The sequence below is a fragment of the Lolium perenne genome, chromosome 6 (assembly GCF_019359855.2).
Source record: "Lolium perenne isolate Kyuss_39 chromosome 6, Kyuss_2.0, whole genome shotgun sequence".
In the NCBI taxonomy this organism is placed as follows: domain Eukaryota; kingdom Viridiplantae; phylum Streptophyta; class Magnoliopsida; order Poales; family Poaceae; genus Lolium; species Lolium perenne.
The window spans coordinates 236,924,084-236,950,011 of NC_067249.2; the positions used below are offsets into that span (position 1 = coordinate 236,924,084).

The window sequence follows — 25,928 nt, forward strand, 5'->3', positions numbered from 1 at the left end:
GAAACCAAGGTTTATCGAACCAGGAGGAGCCAAGAAGCACGTTGAAGGTTGATGGCGGCGGGATGTAGTGCGGCGCAACACCAGAGATTCCGGCGCCAACGTGGAACCTGCACAACACAACCAAAGTACTTTGCCCCAACGAAACAGTGAGGTTGTCAATCTCACCGGCTTGCTGTAACAAAGGATTAACCGTATTGTGTGGAAGATGATTGTTTGCAGAGAACAGTAAAACAGTATTGCAGTAGATTGTATTTCAGTAAAGAGAATTGGACCGGGGTCCACAGTTCACTAGAGGTGTCTCTCCCATAAGATAAACAGCATGTTGGGTGAACAAATTACAGTTGGGCAATTGACAAATAAAGAGAGCATGACCATGCACATACATATCATGATGAGTATAGTGAGATTTAATTGGGCATTACGACAAAGTACATAGACCGCCATCCAACTGCATCTATGCCTAAAAAGTCCACCTTCAGGTTATCATCCGAACCCCCTCCAGTATTAAGTTGCAAAGCAACAGACAATTGCATTAAGTATGGTGCGTAATGTAATCAACAACTACATCCTTAGACATAGCATCAATGTTTTATCCCTAGTGGCAACAGCACAACACAACCTTAGAACTTTCTCATCCTTGTCCCAGGTGTCAATGCAGGCATGAACCCACTATCGAGCATAAGTACTCCCTCTTGGAGTTACAAGCATCTACTTGGCCAGAGCATCTACTAGTAACGGAAAGCATGCAAGATCATAAACAACACGTAGATATAACTTTGATAATCAACATAACAAGTATTCTCTATTCATCGGATCCCAACAAACGCAACATATAGAATTATAGATAGATGATATTGATCATGTTAGGCAGCTCACAAGATCCGACAATGATAGCACAATGGGGAGAAGACAACCATCTAGCTACTGCTATGGACCCATAGTCCAGGGGTAGACTACTCATACATCACTCCGGAGGCGACCATGGCGGTGTAGAGTCCTCCGGGAGATGATTCCCCTCTCCGGCAGGGTGCCGGAGGCGATCTCCTGGATCCCCCGAGATGGGATCGGCGGTGGCGGCATCTCAGTAAGGTTTTCCGTATCGTGGCTCTCGGTACTGGGGGTTTCGTCACGGAGGCTTTAAGTAGGCGGAAGGGCAAGTCAAGAGGCGGCACGGGGGGCCCACACCATAGGCCGGTGCGGCCAGGGGTGGGGCCGCGCCGCCCTAGGGTTTGGCCACCCCGTGGCCCCTCTTCGTCTCGTCTTCGGACTTCTGGAAGCTTCGTGGAAAAATAGGCCCCTGGGCGTTGATTTCGTCCAATTCCGAGAATATTTCGTTACTAGGATTTCTGAAACCAAAAACAAGCAGAAAACAGAATCGGCACTTCGGCATCTTGTTAATAGGTTAGTTCCAGAAAATGCACGAATATGACATAAAGTGTGCATAAAACATGTAGATAACATCAATAATGTGGCATGGAACATAAGAAATTATCGATACGTCGGAGACGTATCAGAAGGTGTGATGCGTATAGCAGTAAGTTTCCCTCAGTAAGAAACCAAGGTTTATCGAACCAGTAGGAGTCAAGAAGCACGTCGAAGGTTGATGGCGGCGGGATGTAGTGCGGCGCAACACCAGGGATTCCGGCGCCAACGTGGAACCTGCACAACACAACCAAAGTACTTTGCCCCAACGAAACAGTGAGGTTGTCAATCTCACCGGCTTGCTGTAACAAAGGATTAGATGTATAGTGTGGATGATGATTGTTTGCATAAAACAGTAGAACAAGTATTGCAGTAGATTGTATTTAATGTAAAAGAATGGACCGGGGTCCACAGTTCACTAGAGGTGTCTCTCCCATAAGATAAATAGCATGTTGGGTGAACAAATTACAGTCGGGCAATTGACAAATAGAGAGGGCATGACAATGCACATACATGATATGATAAGTATAGTGAGATTTAATTGGGCATTACGACAAAGTACATAGACCGCTATCCAGCATGCATCTATGCCTAAAAAGTCCACCTTCAGGTTATCATCCGAACCCCTTCCAGTATTAAGTTGCAAACAACAGACAATTGCATTAAGTATGGTGCGTAATGTAATCAATAACTACATCCTCGGACATAGCATCAATGTTTTATCCCTAGTGGCAACAGCACATCCACAACCTTAGAACTTTCTGTCACTGTCCCAGATTTAATGGAGGCATGAACCCACTATCGAGCATAAATACTCCCACTTGGAGTTAAGAGCAAAAACTTGGCTAGAGCCTCTACTAATAACGGAGAGCATGCAAGATCATAAACAACACATAGGTAATAGATTGATAATCAACATAACATAGTATTCTCTATCCATCGGATCCCGACAAACACAACATATAGCATTACAGATAGATGATCTTGATCATGTTAGGCAGCTCACAAGATCCAACAATGAAGCACATAAGGAGAAGACGACCATCTAGCTACTGCTATGGACCCATAGTCCAGGGGTGAACTACTCACTCATCACTCCGGAGGCGACCATGGCGGTGAAGAGTCCTCCGGGAGATGATTCCCCTCTCCGGCAGGGTGCCGGAGGCGATCTCCTGAATCCCCCGAGATGGGATTGGCGGCGGTGGCTTCTCAGTAAGGTTTTCCGTATCGTGGCTCTTGGTACTGGGGGTTTCGCGACGAAGACTTTAAGTAGGCGGAAGGGTAGGTCAGGGGGCCACACGAGGGCCCCACACAACAGGCCGGCGTGGCCAAGGCCCAGGCCGCGCCGCCCTAGTGTGGTGCCACCTCGTGGCCCCACTTCGTAAGTCCTGTTGACTGGTGATAACAAGTCCTCCGGTCGTCTGGAAGCTTCGTGCAAAAATAGGACCCTGGGCGTTGATTTCGTCCAATTCCGAGAATATTTCCTTTGTAGGATTTCTGAAACCAAAAACAGCAGAAAACAGCAACTGGCTCTTCGGCATCTTGTGAATAGGTTAGTGCCGGAAAATGCATAAATATGACATAAAGTATGCATAAAACATGTAGATATCATCAATAATGTGGCATGGAACATAAGAAATTATCGATATGTCGGAGGCGTATCAGCATCCCCAAGCTTAGTTCCTGCTCGTACTTGCGGGTAAACGATAACAAAGATAATTTCTGGAGTGACATGCCATCATAACCTTGATCATACTATTGTAAGCATATGTAATGAATGCAGCGATCAAAACAATGGTAATGACATGAGTAAACAAATGAATCATAAAGCAAAGACTTTTCATGAATAGTACTTCAAGACAAGCATCAATAAGTCTTGCATAAGAGTTAACTCATAAAGCAATAAATCAAAGTAAATGTATTGAAGCAACACAAAGGAAGATTAAGTTTCAGCGGTTGCTTTCAACTTATAACATGTATATCTCATGGATAGTGTCAATGTAAAGTAATATAACAAGTGCAATATGCAAGTATGTAGGAATCAATGCACAGTTCACACAAGTGTTTGCTTCTTGAGGTGGAGAGAAATAGGTGAACTGACTCAACATAAAAGTAAAAGAAAGGTCCTTCAAAGAGGAAAGCATCGATTGCTATATTTGTGCTAGAGCTTTTATTTTGAAAACATGAAACAATTTTGTCAACGGTAGTAATAAAGCATATGTATGATGTAAATTATATCTTACAAGTTGCAAGCCTCATGCATAGTATACTAGTAGTGCCCGCACCTTGTCCTAATTAGCTTGGATTAACACGGATTATCATTGCATGACATATGTTTCAACCAAGTGTCACAAAGGGGTACCTCTATGCCGCCTGTACAAGGGTCTAAGGAGAAAGTTCGCATTTGGATTTCTCGCTTTTGATCATTCTTCAATTTAGACACCCTGCTGGCGTGCAGTTGACGTGGGAGTTAGAAATCTCTGTGGTGTAACTTTTCTTCAGGTCCCCGGCAACGGCGCCAGAAAAAGAGCTTGATGCGTGCAATTAACACACGTCCGTTGGGAACCCCAAGAGGAAGGTGTGATGCAGACAGTAGCAAGTTTTCCCTCAGAAAGAAACCAAGGTTTATCGAACCAGGAGGAGCCAAGAAGCACGTTGAAGGTTGATGACGGCGGGATGTAGTGCGGCGCAACACCAGTGATTCCGGCACCAACGTGGAACCTGCACAACACAACCAAAGTACTTTGCCCCAACGAAACAGTGAGGTTGTCAATCTCACCGGCTTGCTGTAACAAAGGATTAACCGTATTGTGTGGAAGATGATTGTTTGCAGAAAACAGTAAAGAACAAGTATTGCAGTAGATTGTATGCGATGTAAAGAATAGGACCGGGGTCCACAGTTCACTAGAGGTGTCTCTCCCATAAGATAAATAGCATGTTGGGTCAACAAATTACAGTCGGGCAATCGACAAATAGAGAGGGCATGACAATGCACATACATGATATGATAAATATAGTGAGATTTAATTGGGCATTACGACAAAGTACATAGACCGCTATCCAGCATGCATCTATGCCTAAAAAGTCCACCTTCAGGTTATCATCCGAACCCCTTCCGGTATTAAGTTGCAAACAACAGACAATTGCATTAAGTATGGTGCGTAATTGTAACAGCCCAAATTTCAAAACAAAGAGAAAATAAATTTCCTTTTTCCAAAAATGAGAACCAACAAAAACTTTTCAAAAATAGGGTGCTATGCTTAGTGCCCATATCTAATATTTGTGTTTTGCCATGATGAGTGTTATTATGCTTATGTGATAAACCCTAAAACCCTAAAGTGATCAAGTGAAGATCACCAACCAAATGAAATTAAAAGAGAAAGAAATCAAATAAGAAAAACCCTAAACCCTAACCTTCTCAAAAAGCATTTGGATCTATTTTGAGAAACATAAAATAAAGGAAAAGCCATATGTGGGCCTATAGCCTTAATATGTAAATCTTGAACCCTACCTTTTCTTATTTTGCTAAATGGTGGTGAACCATTGCAAAACTTATTAAACCCTAAACCACATCCCTCTTGTCATCAATCTTTGAGAAATAAAATAAAAAGGAAAGATCTTATTTAAGAAAAAGGCATATGCAAGCCTATGGATACTTGTGGAAAATGAGGAGCTTTGCCTTATCTACCTTGAGTAGATGAATTGAAATACCTCAACCCACTCAACAAAGCACTTACCAACCAATTCAAGTATGAAACAAAATAAAATCAAACATATGCATAGAGGCATATGTGCCTATGGCTATTTTTGTAAAACTTTACCCTAGGCCTTTCTACTTTATTTAGAAGATTGGAAAACCCTTACAAACCTTATCTAGTACTTCTCAAACCCAATCCAAAGTGAAACAAAAGATTTTCAAAAAGAAAGTGATAATGCCATAGAGGCATATGAGAGCAAAATATCAAATTTGTGAAATTGAGGATCTTGACCCTAAGACTTGTGGTAAATGGTTGGATCACTCCTAGATACCATTTCAACACTCCACCACATCAATTGGGTCAAGCCTAGTCAAATTAAAAATCAAATGCCACCTATGCATAGAAGCATATGGGACACATAGCCATTTTCACCAATTCTTGTCCTATGCACTTCTACTTTTACCAAATGGTGTGAAACCATCTCTAAACCTAATCTAACCCTACATTGACCCTCAACCTTGCCTAAGTGAAGCAAGGGGAGCACCTTACAAGAATAAGAAAAATTGACACATCACCTCTCATGTATTAGGGCCAATTTATCAAATCTTGACCTAGCCACCTCCATTGCCTCAAAATGGTTTGAACCTTTCACCTAACTCAGTTTAACACCAAATAAACCTCACTCTTGTCAAAATGAAGCAAAGAGGAATAAATGAATAAAAGCTAGAAAATCCCAAAACCCTTACATATGGTGTATGCCATTTTTATAAATCTTGACCCTAGACCATTTTGGCCTTCACCATTAATTATAATAGGATACTAAACATTTATTACAACTTTTGGAATCAAAGAAACACATTTCAAATCAAATCCAAACTCAAAATTGGCTCACATACAATAATGGTCAAATCTGCCAATTTTAGTCTGATCACTACTTTGAGCCCTGGCCATTCATTTTTCTCAAACCAACTCTTGCTAACTCTTTGCACCATTTCAAAGTCAACATCAAGGTGAACACTTTTTGTAAAGAGCACCATGCCAAAATCATTTTTGATCATTTGCTATGCTCATGCAAAGTTGCAACTTTTAATTAGGTGGGACAATCTCCCACTTAGTGAACTTTGCAATATTTTGAATTTCTAAATTCCACCACCACCTCTCTTTGCCTCTGGTCATTTAGAACCAAACCAAACACACCCTTTTCAAATTGGTCAACCTTTTGAACTAAATCAAATTTGGACAAAATTTGTGAAATACAAATAGGGAACTATTTGACACAATTTCAAATAGTGTCCTAGCTAACCCTACCCTGCCCCAAATCTCTCCACCTTGTTCCCTTGACCTTTCTCACCCTAGCCAACCCACAGAAAACCTAAGGGGACAAGAAAACCAAGTGTGTGCATGGCCATGCCGGCCATGTCACACATGGACATGCATCCCTCCTCTCCTTCCCTCACCAGCCGTGCCCACCATGTCCTCTGGCTCCACCTCACTCCCCTGCAACCCCCTGTGCCCGCCATTGCCGGAGAGGAAGCCCACACGCGTCACGCAATGCGCGTCCAGAGTGGCCCAGGCCATGCCGATCACGGCGTGGACACGCCCCAGCGCGCCTGTGGACATGCCCTGGCCACGAGTCGCCTCGCCGCAGCACACCTTCCCTGGACCCCCTCGCTGCACGACGAGCTTCGCCGCCGCGACCAGAACCCGCTAGACACGCGCCGTGCCCCGCGCAAGTGCCGTAGCCGTCGACACCGTCGCCGTGTTCCCGCGAACGCCGCCGCAGACCAGGACGCAATGCGTCGCCACCAGACCGTCCCCCACCTAGCTAGCAAGCGCTCTAGCTCCGCCTAGCCGTCGCCTACAAGATGCACCCCCTAGCGTGCCCCTTCGCGCCTCAGAACGACGTCGCCATCGTCGACCTTCCCTGCACCCTCGGCCTCTCCTCGCTGCTATATAAGGAGCACCCCTCCCTTCAAATTGAGCACGCCTCTCGACTCCCCTCTCCTCCCTGAGTAGCCTAGCCACCTCGCCTCGCCGCATTGCCCACCAGCGCCGCCCAATTGCTACCTCACCGCCGCTCTCCGTCGCCGAACCTCGCCGGAGAAGGAGGCCGCCCCAGGAAACGCCACTGCTACCAGGAGGTTCCTCATCGTCGACAACGCCGTCCTGCACCGTCGCTGACCCCCGCCGGAGTCCCAGCTCGCCGCCGACCCCCTACCTCCGCCGCGGCAGCAAGCCCCTCCCCTCGACGGAGACGACGCGCCTCGACCGCACGATCTTCTTCTGATCCTACGTCCCACGATCCTCCATACCGTTTCGGTAAGCCTCCGTCGCTGACATGCGGGTCCCCCTGTCAGCTGGCCCGCTGCGCTGGACGCACTGCTGGGCCGGCCCAACTCTGCCCCCTGGCTTTTTCAAATCCTTGGGCCCGTTTAATTTCCCGCCGGCCCTCTTATTTCAAATCGAGTTTAATTAATTCCAAATGAATTTCTTTTCAGCACAAACTTTGAAATTCAATAGATTCAAATTGGCTAAACCAAATTTAGGGAATTTTATGTTGTTGGAAAGCTACTGAAATTATCTAGCCAATGCCACTGGCCTCATGGCCAGATTCTTTGTAGAATAAATGTGATAAAAATAACAAGACAGGGACTTTTCCCTATTCAAATAATTCTCAAAAATCAATCAAAATAGATATTAAGTTAATTCCAACTCCAATAGCTCACATTTGACTTACACTAATTGTTTATGCAAGAAAATGGTGTGGTCACTTTGCATGATCATGCCCTAGTTTAAGTAGTGGATAATAGGGCTAGTTTAACTAGTTGATATTGTCCAAAACTATTAAGTAATTCATATGAAGTCTTATACTTCATTTAAATCTTCTCCCAAATGAATTCATGTGATGTTTGGACCCCTGGCCCAAACTCACTTATATGAATTACTTAGGGATTTAAATCATATGTAGTGTTATTAAATGGTATGAGGTACTCTACCTCATTTAGATCAATTTCTCAAATGATGATGATGAATGGTTGACTTGGGTCAACATGATCTCATGTATGATAGTTTTAGAAATTAAATCTTAAGAAGATTTCAATGAGAGAAAAGTATTTCTCAAGAACCATATGGGAATTATCATTTACATATGTAAGGAGAGGAAATTATTCTCCTCAAGCAACACAACCAATGCACCCCAATTGTAGTAATGGTGGGAATAGAATAATTGGTGTAAATACAAGTAATGTTAAAATAGCCAATGAATTGTTGATGATGTTAAATCACCTCAATGGTAGTGGTTAACCTAGTTACAACTATGTGTTAAATCATATGAGAGGTTTTCCTCTCATTTAAATCTTGGTCTCAAGTAATTCAATATGAGGTAGTGACCATGGTCTATATAATCTCATATTGAGTATTTGGTGACATTAAATCACTACCATGTTTGGATTAAATTGTATGAGGTATGGAACCTCATTTAAATCATTTTCTTGAATGATAGGTATGAAGAGGTTGACTTTGGTCAACCTAGGTCATATATTGTTCATGAGAGAATTTAAATCTTAATAAGATAATGAGAGGAAATTATTTTCTCTAAGAAATTAAAAGTAACACCTAAGTTAGTATGAGAAGAAATTATTTTTCTTAAATAAGAGGAACACCTCCACCCACTTAATAGTAGTGTGTGATACTAGTTTAAGTTATGTAAAGCTTGTGTGTGCTTAGTTTAGTATGTAAGTTTGGTATGATGATTGTGTACCCCGCATTCGTATTTTAGACGCTAGTACCGGAGACCATCAGGAGGAGGAGGACTTCTACAAAGAGGAAGGAGAAGAGAACTTGGACCCTCACTTCAACCAAGGCAAGCTAGACTATTGCAAGCTGATATTATTGCAAGCCAATACCAATGCAAGCTAATATTCTTGCAAAGTGCAAAGCCCCTTTGGGGCCAGGCACCATGAATCTTATCTTTTCTTACATAAGCCTATCCCAAGTTATATCTTACAAGTTTTTACTTGTTTTCTCAAGAAGTTACTTTTATAGTTAACTTGGGTCAAAGTAGAGAAATTTACTAGAGTGGTAAAGTTAGTCTCCCTCAAGCAAAGCAAGATAATACTCTTGCAAAGTGCAAAGCTCACCATGAGCAAGGCATTACCCCGTTTACTTTATGCTTATGATCCTATTTCCCAGTTTTACCTTACAAGCTTTATTTACTTTTGTTTTATCAAAGTACTTTTTGATTCATGATTCACTTGGTTAGTATTGGATTCGTACAAGAGTATCAAAGTTAGCCTAGAAGCAAAGCAAAATACTTAGCACCCCTCATACATAGATGCTAGTGCTAATTTGGAAGTGACTACTCCATTTGGGAACTTGGGAATTGAAATGACTTTGAAAACCTTGGAATGATGCGTCATTCTATTGAGAGATTTTGAAGGTGAATATGACTGGTGAATGACTTGGTGAATTTTACAAAAAAAACACTGATGGTTGGGTTCGGATGCGATACCATTCCAATTTTACAAGTACCCCCACAATACCTGAATCTGGGTAGGGCTTAACCGGAAGTTTGTGTGTCTTAGTATGGGTTCCCTCTAAACAAGCGTCATCGGGGTTATGCCGAAAGCTGCCTCTACAACAAACGAAATGAGATGATATGATATGATGCGAAATGAGGTGAATGTCCGGCCCAAGCCCTGTGCAGTTCCCAGGCTGACCGTCTGTCTTCACTGGGAGGCCAAGCTCATGGGGAGAGGTGCCTATACTAGGGTATGTAAATGAAAGGTTATGATTGGTAGTTCGCGTATCGCGTACGATAAATCAGGGCCGATTACCCGACGAGCTATTGCAATTGTTGTGGCACAAGTGTACAACCTCTGCAGAGTTAAACCTATTCGAATAGCCGCGTCCTCGGTTATGGACAGTTGGAAAGGCCATACTGTTCCGTCATCAGAACTTTTCGAAAACTATGAATGGTGAAGGGTGACTTGTGGATTTGAACTTGAAAGGTGACATTGACTTGGAATCACAACGGAGTTGTGGGAATGACACTAATGTTCCCACTTGAGTTAGTGAGCACATGAAGAGTTGTTTACTAAAATGTTTGTGAACTAAAATTGGCTTTATGCAAAATAAACTAGAGCTTAGCACCCCCTTACTAGAATTGTTAGCACTTACATTAGTATTAGTTTGCGAGTACTTTAAAGTACTCACGGCTGTGTCCCTGGCTATTCAAATGGCCAGACTATGAAGAGGAGCAGAACTATCAAGATGACGACCAGCAGGATGCCCACGACAACTAGGAAATCTTCTGACGTCAGACGTTGGCCTGTGGACTAGCGAGTCCCTTCTACTTTACGCTTCCGCTATGAAACTATGAACTTTGTGTATGTTGATCGATAGATCAACTATTTGTGTAATACGGATCATGTGATCTCTATTGGTAAGACGACTATGGTATGTAATGAATGATGACTTATGATATTCAACTGTTATGTCTCGCAACAACAATATTCCTGGGATTGCGATGTATGGCATAACAGGCATCTGGACTTAAAAATCCGGGTGTTGACAAGTTGGTATCAGAGCCATTGTTTGACCTTAGGAGACCCTAGTTAGAATGGACGTCTGAAAAACTTAGTTTCAAAAACCAATGAAGTGAATATTTGTGAAAACTTGTTCTTACTCTTATCCTTGAGATCTGTTGCAAAAATAAGAAATCTATACTTTACTTTCTTTACAAGCCTACCTAAAATGTTGCACACTTGACTACTTCTTTAACTTACTTAGCCTAATTGCTCACAGATGAAGTACCACTGGGAGTCCTATCAGCTTGGTCCCGAAGGCGACCTAAGGTTCGAAAAGGAGTTGAAGCAACTAGTGGAATATCTAGGACATCTGTATCCCGAGTTCTTCGGGATACCCCTCAAAACTCAGTTAGGAGAACCACCTCGGTGGGACGTTTCTACAGATCTACGAAGAAAGCATGATGCCCCGGTATGGGAAACCATCTGGATTTCTGTATCGGGAAGCACTTGGAAGGAAGGACTAGTCAAAGCTATGCAAGAGGCAATTTCCCGTCTGTGTGGACAAAATGAGGACAAGATCAAGAACACTCGCTTCATCTACTACCCACGACATGACTCCATGGGAAGACCGATGACCATGCCCCCAACCCCGGAGATGAACCCCTATGTAGCACATCAGGACTTCAGGCAGTACAAAACCCGCAGGGATTTGGACAACGCCCTCGCCTCTCGCCAAGCACCTCACCCGTGAAGAAGAAGAATCCACCCGGAAGAGTAGTATCACCCCAGCACTTAAGTAGGTTGAGTTGTATCAGGATCCCCTTGTATCGTAGAGCGAATGAATGGTTCTTCAAACCAACGGTGTGTTAGATTTGTAATGTGTGATGTTTGGTATGAATGAAAAAGTGTTGCTGGTTTTTACCCCCTCAACACTACTCAAGTTTTCAAGTCTTGAACTTTTTGAACTTTAACTCAAACAAACCATAGAAGTTTCCCTCTTATCTTATCATCTACCTCAATGTTCAGATGGCCCCTCCTACCCGCAACAACTCCCATGCCCAGGCCAACCAGATGCACATTGAGCACGCCAAGATGACTGACACCATCAACATTCTTGCAATGGAGCGCAAGGCACTTCGCCATCAGCACACCAAGAAGGGCTACCTCATTGCTCGCCTCCGCGTGAGGATAGCAACCCTAGAGCAGCTCATCCCCATACCCAACCATGCCCCCAGAGACAAGTCCACAGTGACTTGCTATGCATGTGGTGTTACTGATCATTACCCTAACAAGTGCCTGATGAAAGCCGCCAACAACGCCCCAAGGACTGGAAGCAATGCTGTACCCATTGCTCAAAAAGACAAGTCAACGGTAACCTGCTATGAATGTCGAACTGTGGGTCATTACTCCAATGAATGCCCCAAGAAGCTTGCCAAGATTGCCGCCAACCCCGCTGCACCTGCACAGCAGCAGCGCCGTATCGCAACTAGAAGAAAGTTTGCTCCAAACTACCCGAACAACCGCAACGGTCGCTACTACACCCTGACGGCCACCGAAGCGCAAGAAGCACCTCAGAATATGCCAAGTATGTTCCCTGCTACATCATAGCACCCAATCTCTCTTAGGAACCTAACTTTTCTTAAAATCTCGGGACGAGATTTGTTTAAGGGGGAAGGGTTTGTAACAGCCCAAATTTCAAAACAAAGAGAAAATAAATTTCCTTTTTCCAAAAATGAGAACCAACAAAAACTTTTCAAAAATAGGGTGCTATGCTTAGTGCTCATATCTAATATTTGTGTTTTGCCATGATGAGTGTTATTATGCTTATGTGATAAACCCTAAAACCCTAAAGTGATCAAGTGAAGATCACCAACCAAATGAAATTAAAAGAGAAAGAAATCAAATAAGAAAAACCCTAAACCCTAACCTTCTCAAAAAGCATTTGGATCTATTTTGAGAAACATAAAATAAAGGAAAAGCCATATGTGGGCCTATAGCCTTAATATGTAAATCTTGAACCCTACCTTTTCTTATTTTGCTAAATGGTGGTGAACCATTGCAAAACTTATTAAACCCTAAACCACATCCCTCTTGTCATCAATCTTTGAGAAATAAAATAAAAAGGAAAGATCTTATTTAAGAAAAAGGCATATGCAAGCCTATGGATACTTGTGGAAAATGAGGAGCTTTGCCTTATCTACCTTGAGTTGATGAATTGAAATACCTCAACCCACTCAACAAAGCACTTACCAACCAATTCAAGTATGAAACAAAATAAAATCAAACATATGCATAGAGGCATATGTGCCTATGGCTATTTTTGTAAAACTTTACCCTAGGCCTTTCTACTTTATTTAGAAGATTGGAAAACCCTTACAAACCTTATCTAGTACTTCTCAAACCCAATCCAAAGTGAAACAAAAGATTTTCAAAAAGAAAGTGATAATGCCATAGAGGCATATGAGAGCAAAATATCAAATTTGTGAAATTGAGGATCTTGACCCTAAGACTTGTGGTAAATGGTTGGATCACTCCTAGATACCATTTCAACACTCCACCACATCAATTGGGTCAAGCCTAGTCAAATTAAAAATCAAATGCCACCTATGCATAGAAGCATATGGGACACATAGCCATTTTCACCAATTCTTGTCCTATGCACTTCTACTTTTACCAAATGGTGTGAAACCATCTCTAAACCTAATCTAACCCTACATTGACCCTCAACCTTGCCCAAGTGAAGCAAGGGGAGCACCTTACAAGAATAAGAAAAATTGACACATCACTTCTCATGTATTAGGGCCAATTTATCAAATCTTGACGTAGCCACCTCCATTGCCTCAAAATGGTTTGAACCTTTCACCTAACTCAATTTAACACCAAATAAACCTCACTCTTGTCAAAATGAAGCAAAGAGGAATAAATGAATAAAAGCTAGAAAATCCCAAAACCCTTACATATGGTGTATGCCATTTTTATAAATCTTGACCCTAGACCATTTTGGCCTTCACCATTAATTATAATAGGATACTAAACATTTATTACAACTTTTGGAATCAAAGAAACACATTTCAAATCAAATCCAAACTCAAAATTGGCTCACATACAATAATGGTCAAATCTGCCAATTTTAGTCTGATCACTACTTTGAGCCCTGGCCATTCAATTTTCTCAAACCAACTCTTGCTAACTCTTTGCACCATTTCAAAGTCAACATCAAGGTGAACACTTTTTGTAAAGATCACCATGCCAAAATCATTTTTGATCATTTGCTATGCTCATGCAAAGTTGCAACTTTTAATTAGGTGGGACAATCTCCCACTTAGTGAACTTTGCAATATTTTGAATTTCTAAATTCCACCACCACCTCTCTTTGCCTCTGGTCATTTAGAACCAAACCAAACACACCCTTTTCAAATTGGTCAACCTTTTGAACTAAATCAAATTTGGACAAAATTTGTGAAATACAAATAGGGAACTATTTGACACTATTTCAAATAGTGTCCTAGCTAACCCTACCCTGCCCCAAATCTCTCCACCTTGTTCCCTTGACCTTTCTCACCCTAGCCAACCCACAGAAAACCTAAGGGGACAAGAAAACCAAGTGTGTGCATGGCCATGCCGGCCATGTCACACATGGACATGCATCCCTCCTCTCCTTCCCTCACCAGCCGTGCCCACCATGTCCTCTGGCTCCACCTCACTCCCCTGCAACCCCCTGTGCCCGCCATTGCCGGAGAGGAAGCCCACACGCGTCAGGCAACGCGCGTCCAGAGTGGCCCAGGCCATGCCGATCACGGCGTGGACACGCCCCAGCGCGCCCGTGGACATGCCCTGGCCACGAGTCGCCTCGCCGCAGCACACCTTCCCTGGACCCCCTCGCTGCACGACGAGCTTCGCCGCCGCGACCAGAACCCGCTAGACACGCGCCATGCCCCGCGCAAGTGCCGTAGCCGTCGACACCGTCGCCGTGTTCCCGCGAACGCCGCCGCAGACCAGGACGCAATGCGTCGCCACCAGACCGTCCCCCACCTAGCTAGCAAGCGCTCTAGCTCCGCCTAGCCGTCGCCTACAAGATGCGCCCCCTAGCATGCCCCTTCACGCCTCAGAACGCCGTCGCCATCATCGACCTTCCCTGCACCCTCGGCCTCTCCTCGCTGCTATATAAGGAGCACCCCTTCCTTCAAATTGAGCACGCCTCTCGACTCCCCTCTCCTCCCTGAGTAGCCTAGCCACCTCGCCTCGCCGCATTGCCCACCAGCGCCGCCCAATTGCTACCTCACCGCCGCTCTCCGTCGCCGAACCTCGCCGGAGAAGGAGGCCGCCCCAGGAAACGCCACTGCTACCAGGAGGCTCCTCATCGTCGACAACGCCGTCCTGCACCGTCGCTGACCCTCGCCAGAGTCCCAGCTCGCCGCCGACCCCCTACCTCCGCCGCGGCAGCAAGCCCCTCCCCTCGATGGAGACGACGCGCCTCGACCGCACGATCTTCTTCTGATCCTACGTCCCACGATCCTCCATACCGTTTCGGTAAGCCTCCGTCGCTGACATGCGGGTCCCCCTGTCAGCTGGCCCGCTGCGCTGGACGCACTGCTGGGCCGGCCCAACTCTGCCCCCTGGCTTTTTCATATCCTTGGGCCCGTTTAATTTCCCGCCGGCCCTCTTATTTCAAATCGAGTTTAATTAATTCCAAATGAATTTCTTTTCAGCACAAACTTTGAAATTCAATAGATTCAAATTGGCTAAACCAAATTTAGGGAATTTATGTTGTTGGAAAGCTACTGAAATTATCTAGCCAATGACACTGGCCTCATGGCCAGATTCTTTGTAGAATAAATGTGATAAAAATAACAAGACAGGGACTTTTCCCTATTCAAATAATTCTTAAAAATCAATCAAAATAGATATTAAGTTAATTCCAACTCCAATAGCTCACATTTGACTTACACTAATTGTTTATGCAAGAAAATGGTGTGGTCACTTTGCATGATCATGCCCTAGTTTAAGTAGTGGATAATAGGGCTAGTTTAACTAGTTGATATTGTCCAAAACTATTAAGTAATTCATATGAAGTCTTATACTTCATTTAAATCTTCTCCCAAATGAATTCATGTGATGTTTGGACCCTTGGCCCAAACTCACTTATATGAATTACTTAGGGATTTAAATCATATGTAGTGTTATTAAATGGTATGAGGTACTCTACCTCATTTAGATCAATTTCTCAAATGATGATGATGAATGGCTGACTTGGGTCAACATGATCTCATGTATGATAGTTTGAGAAATTAAATCTTAAGAAGATTTCAATGAGAGAAAAGTATTTCTCAAGAACCATATGGGAATTATCATTTACATATGTAAGGAGAGGAAATTATTCTCCTCAAGCAACACAACCAATGCACCCCAATTGTAGTAATGGTGGGAATAGAATAATTGGTGTAAATACAAGTAATGTTAGAATAGCCAATGAATTGTTGATGATGTTAAATCACCTCAATGGTAGTGGTTAACCTAGTTACAACTATGTGTTAAATCATATGAGAGGTTTTCCTCTCATTTAAATCTTGGTCTCAAGTAATTCAATATGAGGTAGTGACCATGGTCTATATAATCTCATATTGAGTATTTGGTGACATTAAATCACTACCATGTTTGGATTAAATTATATGAGGTATGGAACCTCATTTAAATCATTTTCTTGAATGATAGGTATGAAGAGGTTGACTTTGGTCAACCTAGGTCATATATTGTTCATGAGAGAATTTAAATCTTAATAAGATAATGAGAGGAAATTATTTTCTCTAAGAAATTAAAAGTAACACCTAAGTTAGTATGAGAAGAAATTATTTTTCTTAAATAAGAGGAACACCTCCACCCACTTAATAGTAGTGTGTGATACTAGTTTAAGTTATGTAAAGCTTGTGTGTGCTTAGTTTAGTATGTAAGTTTGGTATGATGATTGTGTACCCCACATTCGTATTTTAGACGCTAGTACCGGAGACCATCAGGAGGAGGAGGACTTCTACAAAGAGGAAGGAGAAGAGAACTTGGACCCTCACTTCAACCAAGGCAAGCTAGACTATTGCAAGCTGATATTATTGCAAGCCAATACCAATGCAAGCTAATATTCTTGCAAAGTGCAAAGCCCCTTTGGGGCCAGGCACCATGAATCTTATCTTTTCTTACATAAGCCTATCCCAAGTTATATCTTACAAGTTTTTACTTGTTTTCTCAAGAAGTTACTTTTATAGTTAACTTGGGTCAAAGTAGAGAAATTTACTAGAGTGGTAAAGTTAGTCTCCCTCAAGCAAAGCAAGATAATACTCTTGCAAAGTGCAAAGCTCACCATGAGCAAGGCATTACCCCGTTTACTTTATGCTTATGATCCTATTTCCCAGTTTTACCTTACAAGCTTTATTTACTTTTGTTTTATCAAAGTACTTTTTGATTCATGATTCACTTGGTTAGTATTGGATTCGTACAAAAGTATCAAAGTTAGCCTAGAAGCAAAGCAAAATATTTAGCACCCCTCATACATAGATGCTAGTGCTAATTTGGAAGTGACTACTCCATTTGGGAACTTGGGAATTGAAATGACTTTGAAAACCTTGGAATGATGCGTCATTCTATTGAGAGATTTTGAAGGTGAATATGACTGGTGAATGACTTGGTGAATTTTACAAAAAAAAAACACTGATGGTTGGGTTCGGATGCGATACCATTCCAATTTTACAAGTACCCCCACAATACCTGAATCTGGGTAGGGCTTAACCGGAAGTTTGTGTGTCTTAGTATGGGTTCCCTCTAAACAAGCGTCATCGGGGTTATGCCGAAAGCTGCCTCTACAACAAACGAAATGAGATGATATGATATGATGCGAAATGAGGTGAATGTCCGGCCCAAGCCCTGTGCAGTTCCCAGGCTGACCGTCTGTCTTCACTGGGAGGCCAAGCTCATGGGGAGAGGTGCCTATACTAGGGTATGTAAATGAAAGGTTATGATTGGTAGTTCGCGTACTGCGTACGATAAATCAGGGCCAGTTACCCCTGACGAGCTATTGCAATTGTTGTGGCACAAGTGTACAACCTCTGCAGAGTTAAACCTATTCGAATAGCCGCGTCCTCGGTTATGGACAGTTGGAAAGGCCATACTGTTCCGTCATCAGAACTTTTCGAAAACTATGAATGGTGAAGGGTGACTTGTGGATTTGAACTTGAAAGGTGACATTGACTTGGAATCACAACGGAGTTGTGGGAATGACACTAATGTTCCCACTTGAGTTAGTGAGCACATGAAGAGTTGTTTACTAAAATGTTTGTGAACTAAAATTGGCTTTATGCAAAATAAACTAGAGCTGAGCACCCCCTTACTAGAATTGTTAGCACTTACATTAGTATTAGTTTGCGAGTACTTTAAAGTACTCACGGCTGTGTCCCTGGCTATTCAAATGGCCAGACTATGAAGAGGAGCAGAACTATCAAGATGACGACCAGCAGGACGCCCACGACAACTAGGAAATCTTCTGACGTCAGACGTTGGCCTGTGGACTAGCGAGTCCCTTCTACTTTACGCTTCCGCTATGAAACTATGAACTTTGTGTATGTTGATCGATAGATCAACTATTTGTGTAATACGGATCATGTGATCTCTATTGGTAAGACGACTATGGTATGTAATGAATGATGACTTATGATATTCAACTGTTATGTCTCGCAACAACAATATTCCTGGGATTGCGATGTATGGCATAACAGGCATCTGGACTTAAAAATCCGGGTGTTGACAGTAATGTAATCAATAACTATATCCTTGGACATAGCATCAATGTTTTATCCCTAGTGGCAACAGCACATCCACAACCTTAGAACTTTCTGTCACTGTCCCAGATTTAATGGAGGCATGAACCCACTATCGAGCATAAATACTCCCTCTTGGAGTTAAGAGCAAAAACTTGGCCAGAGCCTCTACTAATAACGGAGAGCATGCAAGATCATAAACAACACATAGGTAATAGATTGATAATCACCATAACATAGTATTCTCTATCCATCGAATCCCGACAAACACAACATATAGCATTACAGATAGATGATCTTGATCATGTTAGGCAGCTCACAAGATCCAACAATGAAGCACATAAGGAGAAGACGACCATCTAGCTACTGCTATGGACCCATAGTCCAGGGGTGAACTACTCACTCATCACTCCGGAGGCGACCATGGCGGTGAAGAGTCATCCGGGAGATGATTCCCCTCTCCGGCAGGGTGCCGGAGGCGATCTCCTGAATCCCCCGAGATGGGATTGGCGGCGGCGGCGTCTCAGTAAGGTTTTCCGTATCGTGGCTCTCGGTACTGGGGGTTTCGCGACGGAGGCTTTAAGTAGGCGGAAGGGCAACGCAGGGGGCCACACGAGGGCCCCACACGCTAGGGCCGCGCGGCCAAGGCCTGGGCCGCGCCACCCTAGTGTGGCGGCGCCTCGTGGCCCCACTTCCTTTCCCTCTCGGTATTCTGGAAGCTTCGTGTAAAAATAGGCCCCTGGGCGTTGATTTCGTCCAATTCCGAGAATATTTCCTTACTAGGATTTCTGAAACCAAAAACAGCAAAAAAACAGCAACTGGCTCTTTGGCATCTTGTTAATAGGTTAGTGCCGGAAAATGCATAAATACGACATATAATGTGTATAAAACATGTAGATATCATCAATAATGTGGCATGGAACATAAGAAATTATCGATACGTCGGAGACGTATCAGCATCCCCAAGCTTAGTTCCTGCTCGTCCCGAGCAGGTAAACGATAACAAAGATAATTTCTGGAGTGACATGCCATCATAACCTTGATCATACTATTGTAAGCATATATAATGAATGCAGCGATCAAAAACAATGGTAATGACATGAGTAAACAAATGAATCATAAAGCAAAGACTTTTCATGAATAGTACTTCAAGACAAGCATCAATAAGTCTTGCATAAGAGTTAACTCATAAAGCAATAAATCAAAGTAAAGGTATTGAAGCAACACAAAGGAAGATTAAGTTTCAATGGTTGCTTTCAACTTATAACATGTATATCTCATGGATAGTGTCAATGTAAAGTAATATAACAAGTGCAATATGCAAGTATGTAGGAATCAATGCACAGTTCACACAAGTGTTTGCTTCTTGAGGTGGAGAGAAATAGGTGAACTGACTCAACATAAAAGTAAAAGAAAGGTCCTTCAAAGAGGAAAGCATCGATTGCTATATTTGTGCTAGAGCTTTTATTTTGAAAACATGAAACAATTTTGTCAACGGTAGTAATAAAGCATATGTATCATGTAAATTATATCTTACAAGTTGCAAGCCTCATGCATAGTGTACTAATAGTGCTCGCACCTTGTCCTAATTAGCTTGGGTTAACACTGATCATCATTGCATAACATATGTTTCAACCAAGTGTCACAAAGGGGTACCTCTATGCCGCCTGTACAAGGGTCTAAGGAGAAAGTTCGCATTGGATTTCTCGCTTTTGATCATTCTTCAACTTAGACACCCATACCGGGACAACATAGACAACAGATAATGGACTCCTCTTTTAATGCTTAAGCATTCAAAAAAAGTTAATATTCTCATAAGAGATTGAGGTTTTATGTCCAAACTGAAACTTCCACCATGATTCATGGATTTAGTTAGCGGCCCAATGTTCTTCTCTAACAGTATGCATACTCAAACCATTTGGTTGTGAAAACCGCCCTTACTTCAGACAAGACGAACATGCATAGCAACTCACATGATATTCAACAAAAAGTTGATGGCGTCCCCAGGAACATGGTTATCGCACAACAAGCAACTTAATAAGAGATAAAGTGCATAAGTACATATTCAATACCACAATAGTTTTTAAGGCTATTTTGTCCCATGAGCTATATATTGCAAAGGCGAATGATGGAATTTTAAAGGTAGCACTCAAGCAATTTACTTTGGAATGGCGGAGAAATACCATGTAGTAGGTAGGTATGGTGGACACAAATGGCATAGTGGTTGGCTCAAGGATTTTGGATGCATGAGAAGTATTCTCTCTCGATACAAGGTTTAGGCTAGCAAGGTTATTTGAAACAAACACAAGGATGAACCGGTGCAGCAAAACTCACATAAAAGACATATTGTAAACATTATAAGACTCTACACCGTCTTCCTTGTTGTTCAAAACTCAATACTAGAAATTATCTAGACTTTAGAGAGACCAAATATGCAAACCAAATTTTAGCAAGCTCTATGTATTTCTTCATTAATGGGTGCAAAGTATATGATGCAAGAGCTTAAACATGAGCACAACAATTGCCAAGTATAAAATTATTCAAGACATTTTAGAATTACTACATGTAGCATTTCCCGATTCCAACCATATAACAATTTAACGAAGAAGATTCAACCTTCGCCATGAATACTATGAGTAAAGCCTAAGGACATATTTGTACATATGCAACAGCGGAGCGTGTCTCTCTCCCACACAATGAATACTAGGATCCATTTTATTCAAACAAAAACAAAAACAAAAACAAACAGACGCTCCAAGCAAAGTACATAAGATGTGACTGAATAAAAATATAGTTTCAGGGGAGGAACCTGATGATGTTGTCGATGAAGAAGGGGATGCCTTGGGCATCCTGTAACACCCCAACTTTTTCAACCTTGATTAGTTGTCCTTATTTCAAAAATCAGGGGGAACAAAAACTTTTTCTATAGACTAATTAAGGTGAATTGCCTTGATCTGTTTGCTATGATGAATTGCCTTGATCTGTTGGTAGATGAATTGTCTTGATTTGCTTGTTGAATTTTGTCTTGAGCTACCTCATAGAACGACACCCCTAGTGGTTAAACAAGCAACTCACCAAATAAAACACATGTGTGGCTTAGGAAGAATTGTTTTCCTTCTTACTACATCAAACCTCTCTCCTGATGACAACATGGGTGTGCCATCTTGATTTTTCTCTTTGTGGTACAAGATAGCTCAATCATCCTTAATTCACAACTTGGTGATCTCAATGCATGGATCTCATCTGTGCATCTCCCTCTACAATTTCCACATCCTGCATGTCTCATTCTACCCTTGCATCACATATATTCAACTTGATCTTATACCCTATCCAATGATTCAACTCTAGATCACTTCCTTCACTTTTACCTCTTGTTTTTATTCAAGTTTAATCTTCACAAAACCAAGAGTGGGAATGATGGATACATTTTGTAGCCACCATCTACCCTTGAGAACACTCCTCCCTAAATTAGTTTCCCTCCTCAAAAATCCTACAGTTTTCCTTCTCTAGTTTTGATCACAAAACTACTTCTAGTTTTATTAAAACTTTCCAAGATTTCTCTTCAAAGAAAACAAGGAACTGAAATGGGTTTTGTTTTTCATCCCATTTCTACCAAGTATTGATTTATAAAACATTATTTCTATTTTGCTTTGTTTTAACAAAAAGCTTGTTTATGGTACCTATACCATTTCTTGTTTCCCTCTTGATTATTTTACATTTGAGAAAAACTCTACCTAACTTGAGAAAGCAAGTAGAATATTTTGAACTCCTATGTTCCAACTAGTTTTCTCTCAACCTTTTCAAATTCCATTTCCACTTGGGTTCTTTCCCAATTGTCTCTAGACAATTGAGGTGTGTCCCATACCTTTCAATTAAACTCTTTTTCAAATGGCAACTCTTGCACATCTTATGCACATCTCTGATCCACCACATTGTATCCCCCTCCATCCTCCAATTTTTGATCAAATGGATGATCATTTGATATTTTCAAAATCACTCCCAATTTACCTCTTATTTGAAGAAAAAGTTATATCTCATCATACCCATCTCAATCCTCTATTCTTTTCCATCATCACCCTGACCTCATGAATTGGTGATTTCTGCCACCATATTCATCCTTGTGAGTACATGGTTACTTCACTCACCATGTCTCTTAGTCTTGCTCTATAATTGTCTAAACCCCCATCACCATCCCATATACCTTGACCTGCTCACGCATTGTTGCATGTGGTCAATCCCAATCCTTCCAAAATTGAATTCTTATAAAAGCTACTAATCATCAAATATACCTTGGGAACTATCTTCATCATAAGTTGGTCTCAACCAAAGTGGTGGAGATTATTCTCATGGCACATGTCACCTTCATACTCCTTTTTTATCTATATGTATCTACTCCTATTTTTATCATCATCAAAGTCACTCTTTGACATTTTCTCTTCAATATCATGCACATATCTATTCACATGGATGTTGTGCCTCTCCCTCACATTGTTCACTTGTATTTGGCAAGAATGGAGCCGGCCAATTATGTTGGCATGGCAATTTCGGCCAGCCACTTTCCTCCTCACTTTCTTCTCTTGCAAGACTTGCCTCTCAACTACCCCAACAATTAAATGGGCAGCCACCCATCCTAGCCAATCAAAAAGGAGGCAGCCAACCCCCTCTCCCTCTATAAATGGCCCTTGGCCGGCCACCTCCACTCCTCTTGCTCTCATTTTTCTTCTCTCCACTCACTCCTCCACCTTATCTACTCCCTCACACTCTTCTCCTACTCTCCCCCATGAAAATGCAGCTCCACCTAGCTCCCATGGCCGGCCATGGCCATGGAAAGAACTCCAAGATGAAGCCCCCTCCTCCCTCAAGCTCCTCCTCACCATGAGAGCCTCCCTCTCCATCTTCTCCCCAACCCTAGATGGTTTAATCTCCTCTTCTTCTTCCTCCATTGCTAAGATTGGATCTTGATGCAGGTGCATGTTGGTACAAGCATGGAGAAGCTTGAGCTATCCTCAGATCTGAAGTTCTTGAGCAAAGTTCGTCCAAATCCTTGCAGTAATTTCTGCTATCTTGCTGTTTCAGATTCTGGTACGAACTTGTAAAATCCACCAAATCTCGTGCGCAGATCCAAATCGAGTTATTCAAAGTTCCGCAGATAGATACGGAAAAGATCTACAACTTGGCGTTGGTCTCATCCTCAAATTCGTTACGGATTGTCCGTGGTAAATAAAGTTCTGTAAACATGTAGATTCACTGTTTGTTAGATTTGTTCCGTTTTACGAAACCTTTTTGAGCAAACTCAACTGTATGTGAAAGCCCTCTTCAATACCTTCATTTTGGCGGTGTTTTCACTTCGATTGACCTCCTGAAACTGAAATGGTTCACAGGTCAAGATCTGGTCAGATCTGACTTTGTCGAATTAAACCAGGAGCTTGGGAACGAATCTTTGAGTGAAACAAATTGGGTAAGAACCACCTATTCAATACTTTCCAGATGCAGCTGACCTCATATTTTTTTGATTGATGTACGATTTGTGGTGAATTAAACTTGTTCTGTGTGTTCTGCAGACATGGCTGTTAGCTTTTAAATCACCAAAAATCCATATTTGAACCAAATTGAGTGATTCCAGTTTTGTAAGACTACTGAATGTTTTCTTAATCTTCTCAAACAAGTTTCAAACATTTATCTGTTCTGTAACTCCAGAGGTAAATCAAATGGTATAGACATGCAGTAATCTTGTCAATCTATTTGTGAGAGTTTCAGAAATAATTTGAACCCAAATCCAATTGTGTGTGCATCTATGTTTAAATATCTTTCAAATGCCAGTGGTCTCATATTTATAGGATTTTTCTACGATTTATGGCTTACAGATCTTGTTTTCTGTACAGTCAGATTCAAAGAAATTCCTAAAATTGTAGGTTTAATATTTTTGGGTGATTCCAACTGGGTTAGTCTTGTATTAGTACTGGCCATCTAGGAAAAATATTATTAGTCTCTGTTCATGCATATTCGTTACTGTTAGTAAGGTATATGTGTGACATGCATTGTTGGACCAAAACTTGTTGGTTTATTTAAAACCCTTGACCAACTCTTTTTATTAGAAATGGACAACCTTTGTTTTATGCTTGCAAAACAAAACCTCTGCAACTTAATATTAGCCCTATTGTCTTGCTTAAGTTTTCAAATGATGTGGAATATGGTTGTTTCCTATTTTGGGTGTTGTGTTGTGTGAGCCAACTAAGTTAGGAAAACTGTTTTCTACTTTTCCAAAAATGTTTGAAAATGATTTGTGAATGTATTTGATGTCAAACTAATGCTCTTGTCCTCTTTATGATGTTATGTACCAGGGGATGTTTGGTTTATACCATGGTGATAACCGAGAGAGGCAATTGCTAAGTTGTGATACTCTCATACCTTTACTAGGTAAATAAATGGGGTTTTCTAAATTTAAAACTCTTAAAGTTGTCGTGTGGTATCTATAAGTCCTTAGTATGTTATACCTTGGCTGCATGGTTAGTTATGGTTGTTGTATGTTTGTTTTGTTGGTGCAATGTGATTGATTGTGTTCCTTTTATATTTTCCGGCGATAGACGCGAGCAATTCCGGAGAAGAAGAAGAAGTGGAATTGGACAAGGATTTTATTTATATTGTTGGGATTCTTATTTTGATAGACTTGAAGAAGTACAGGGACAAATAAGCCAAGGCAAGCCATTTACTTTGATCCATCGTTCTCTATGTTCTTGATTGAGATCTTGCCATCCTTTGGTCTCTTGGCTCCTTGTGTTCCTTGGGTTTTCGATTACTTTGTTTCTTTACATACTTGCCACCAAGTATGTAAGGTTCTCCTTGTTACTTTGCATACCTACTCTAAGTATGCGAATTACGTTCATCGCCTTTTGACACCTCTAATTCTAGTAAATATATGGGTTAACCTCATTAAAATTGCTCCACTTTTGATTATCTCCATTTATGCTCAATGTGAGTATGGATGTCTTTGTCACCCTTCATGGTATAATGGCAACTTTTGGGCTATTATACTTCTTAGTTCACACATAAACTTTAGGTTGGGAAAACCCTCAAGATTTTACCTTGTTGTAAAAGTTTTTGATAAAACCTTGGGCATGATGTTTTCCCCAAGTGAGGATTTATGAAAGGAAAGGATTTGGTAAAAATGATGAGGATGTGAAAAAGGTTGGGTTTTATGAAAACTTTGGCGCCTAAGTACTCACCCATGACAATTAACTAGCGCAACCACAATATCCAAAGTGGGCACGGGCTTAGTCCGTAGTTTGTTGAATTTGACATGAGATACCTTCACCACTCTCTAGGAGGGTCACGATGACCTCTGACACCGGGTTGCGCTCTGAAGGAGGCAATACACTGCATTAACTTGCAGCCGGACGATTACTGAGGGTCTTCTATCGTGGCGCCGGAGATACGCTCAAAAAGGAGGTATGCTGCCGGGGTGCTGAGAAGGGTTAAGCCCG

At 41.8% G+C, this 25,928-nt stretch overlaps 1 long non-coding RNA gene across 3 annotated transcripts; it reads left to right on the forward strand.

Annotated features, from left to right (window-relative positions):
- The first annotated feature begins 22,921 nt into the window (after positions 1-22,921).
- On the forward strand, positions 22,922-25,350 carry LOC127309263 (uncharacterized). 3 transcript variants are annotated; one of them, XR_011746844.1, is made up of 5 exons: positions 22,922-23,477; positions 23,567-23,663; positions 23,829-23,905; positions 24,789-24,864; positions 25,032-25,350. It is a non-coding gene; the product is annotated as an uncharacterized lncRNA (long non-coding RNA). The 3 variants fall into 3 exon arrangements; XR_011746843.1 differs by having other exon boundaries at positions 22,929-23,663; XR_011746842.1 differs by lacking the exons at positions 22,922-23,477; positions 23,567-23,663 and having other exon boundaries at positions 23,760-23,905.
- The last annotated feature ends 578 nt before the right edge of the window (positions 25,351-25,928 follow it).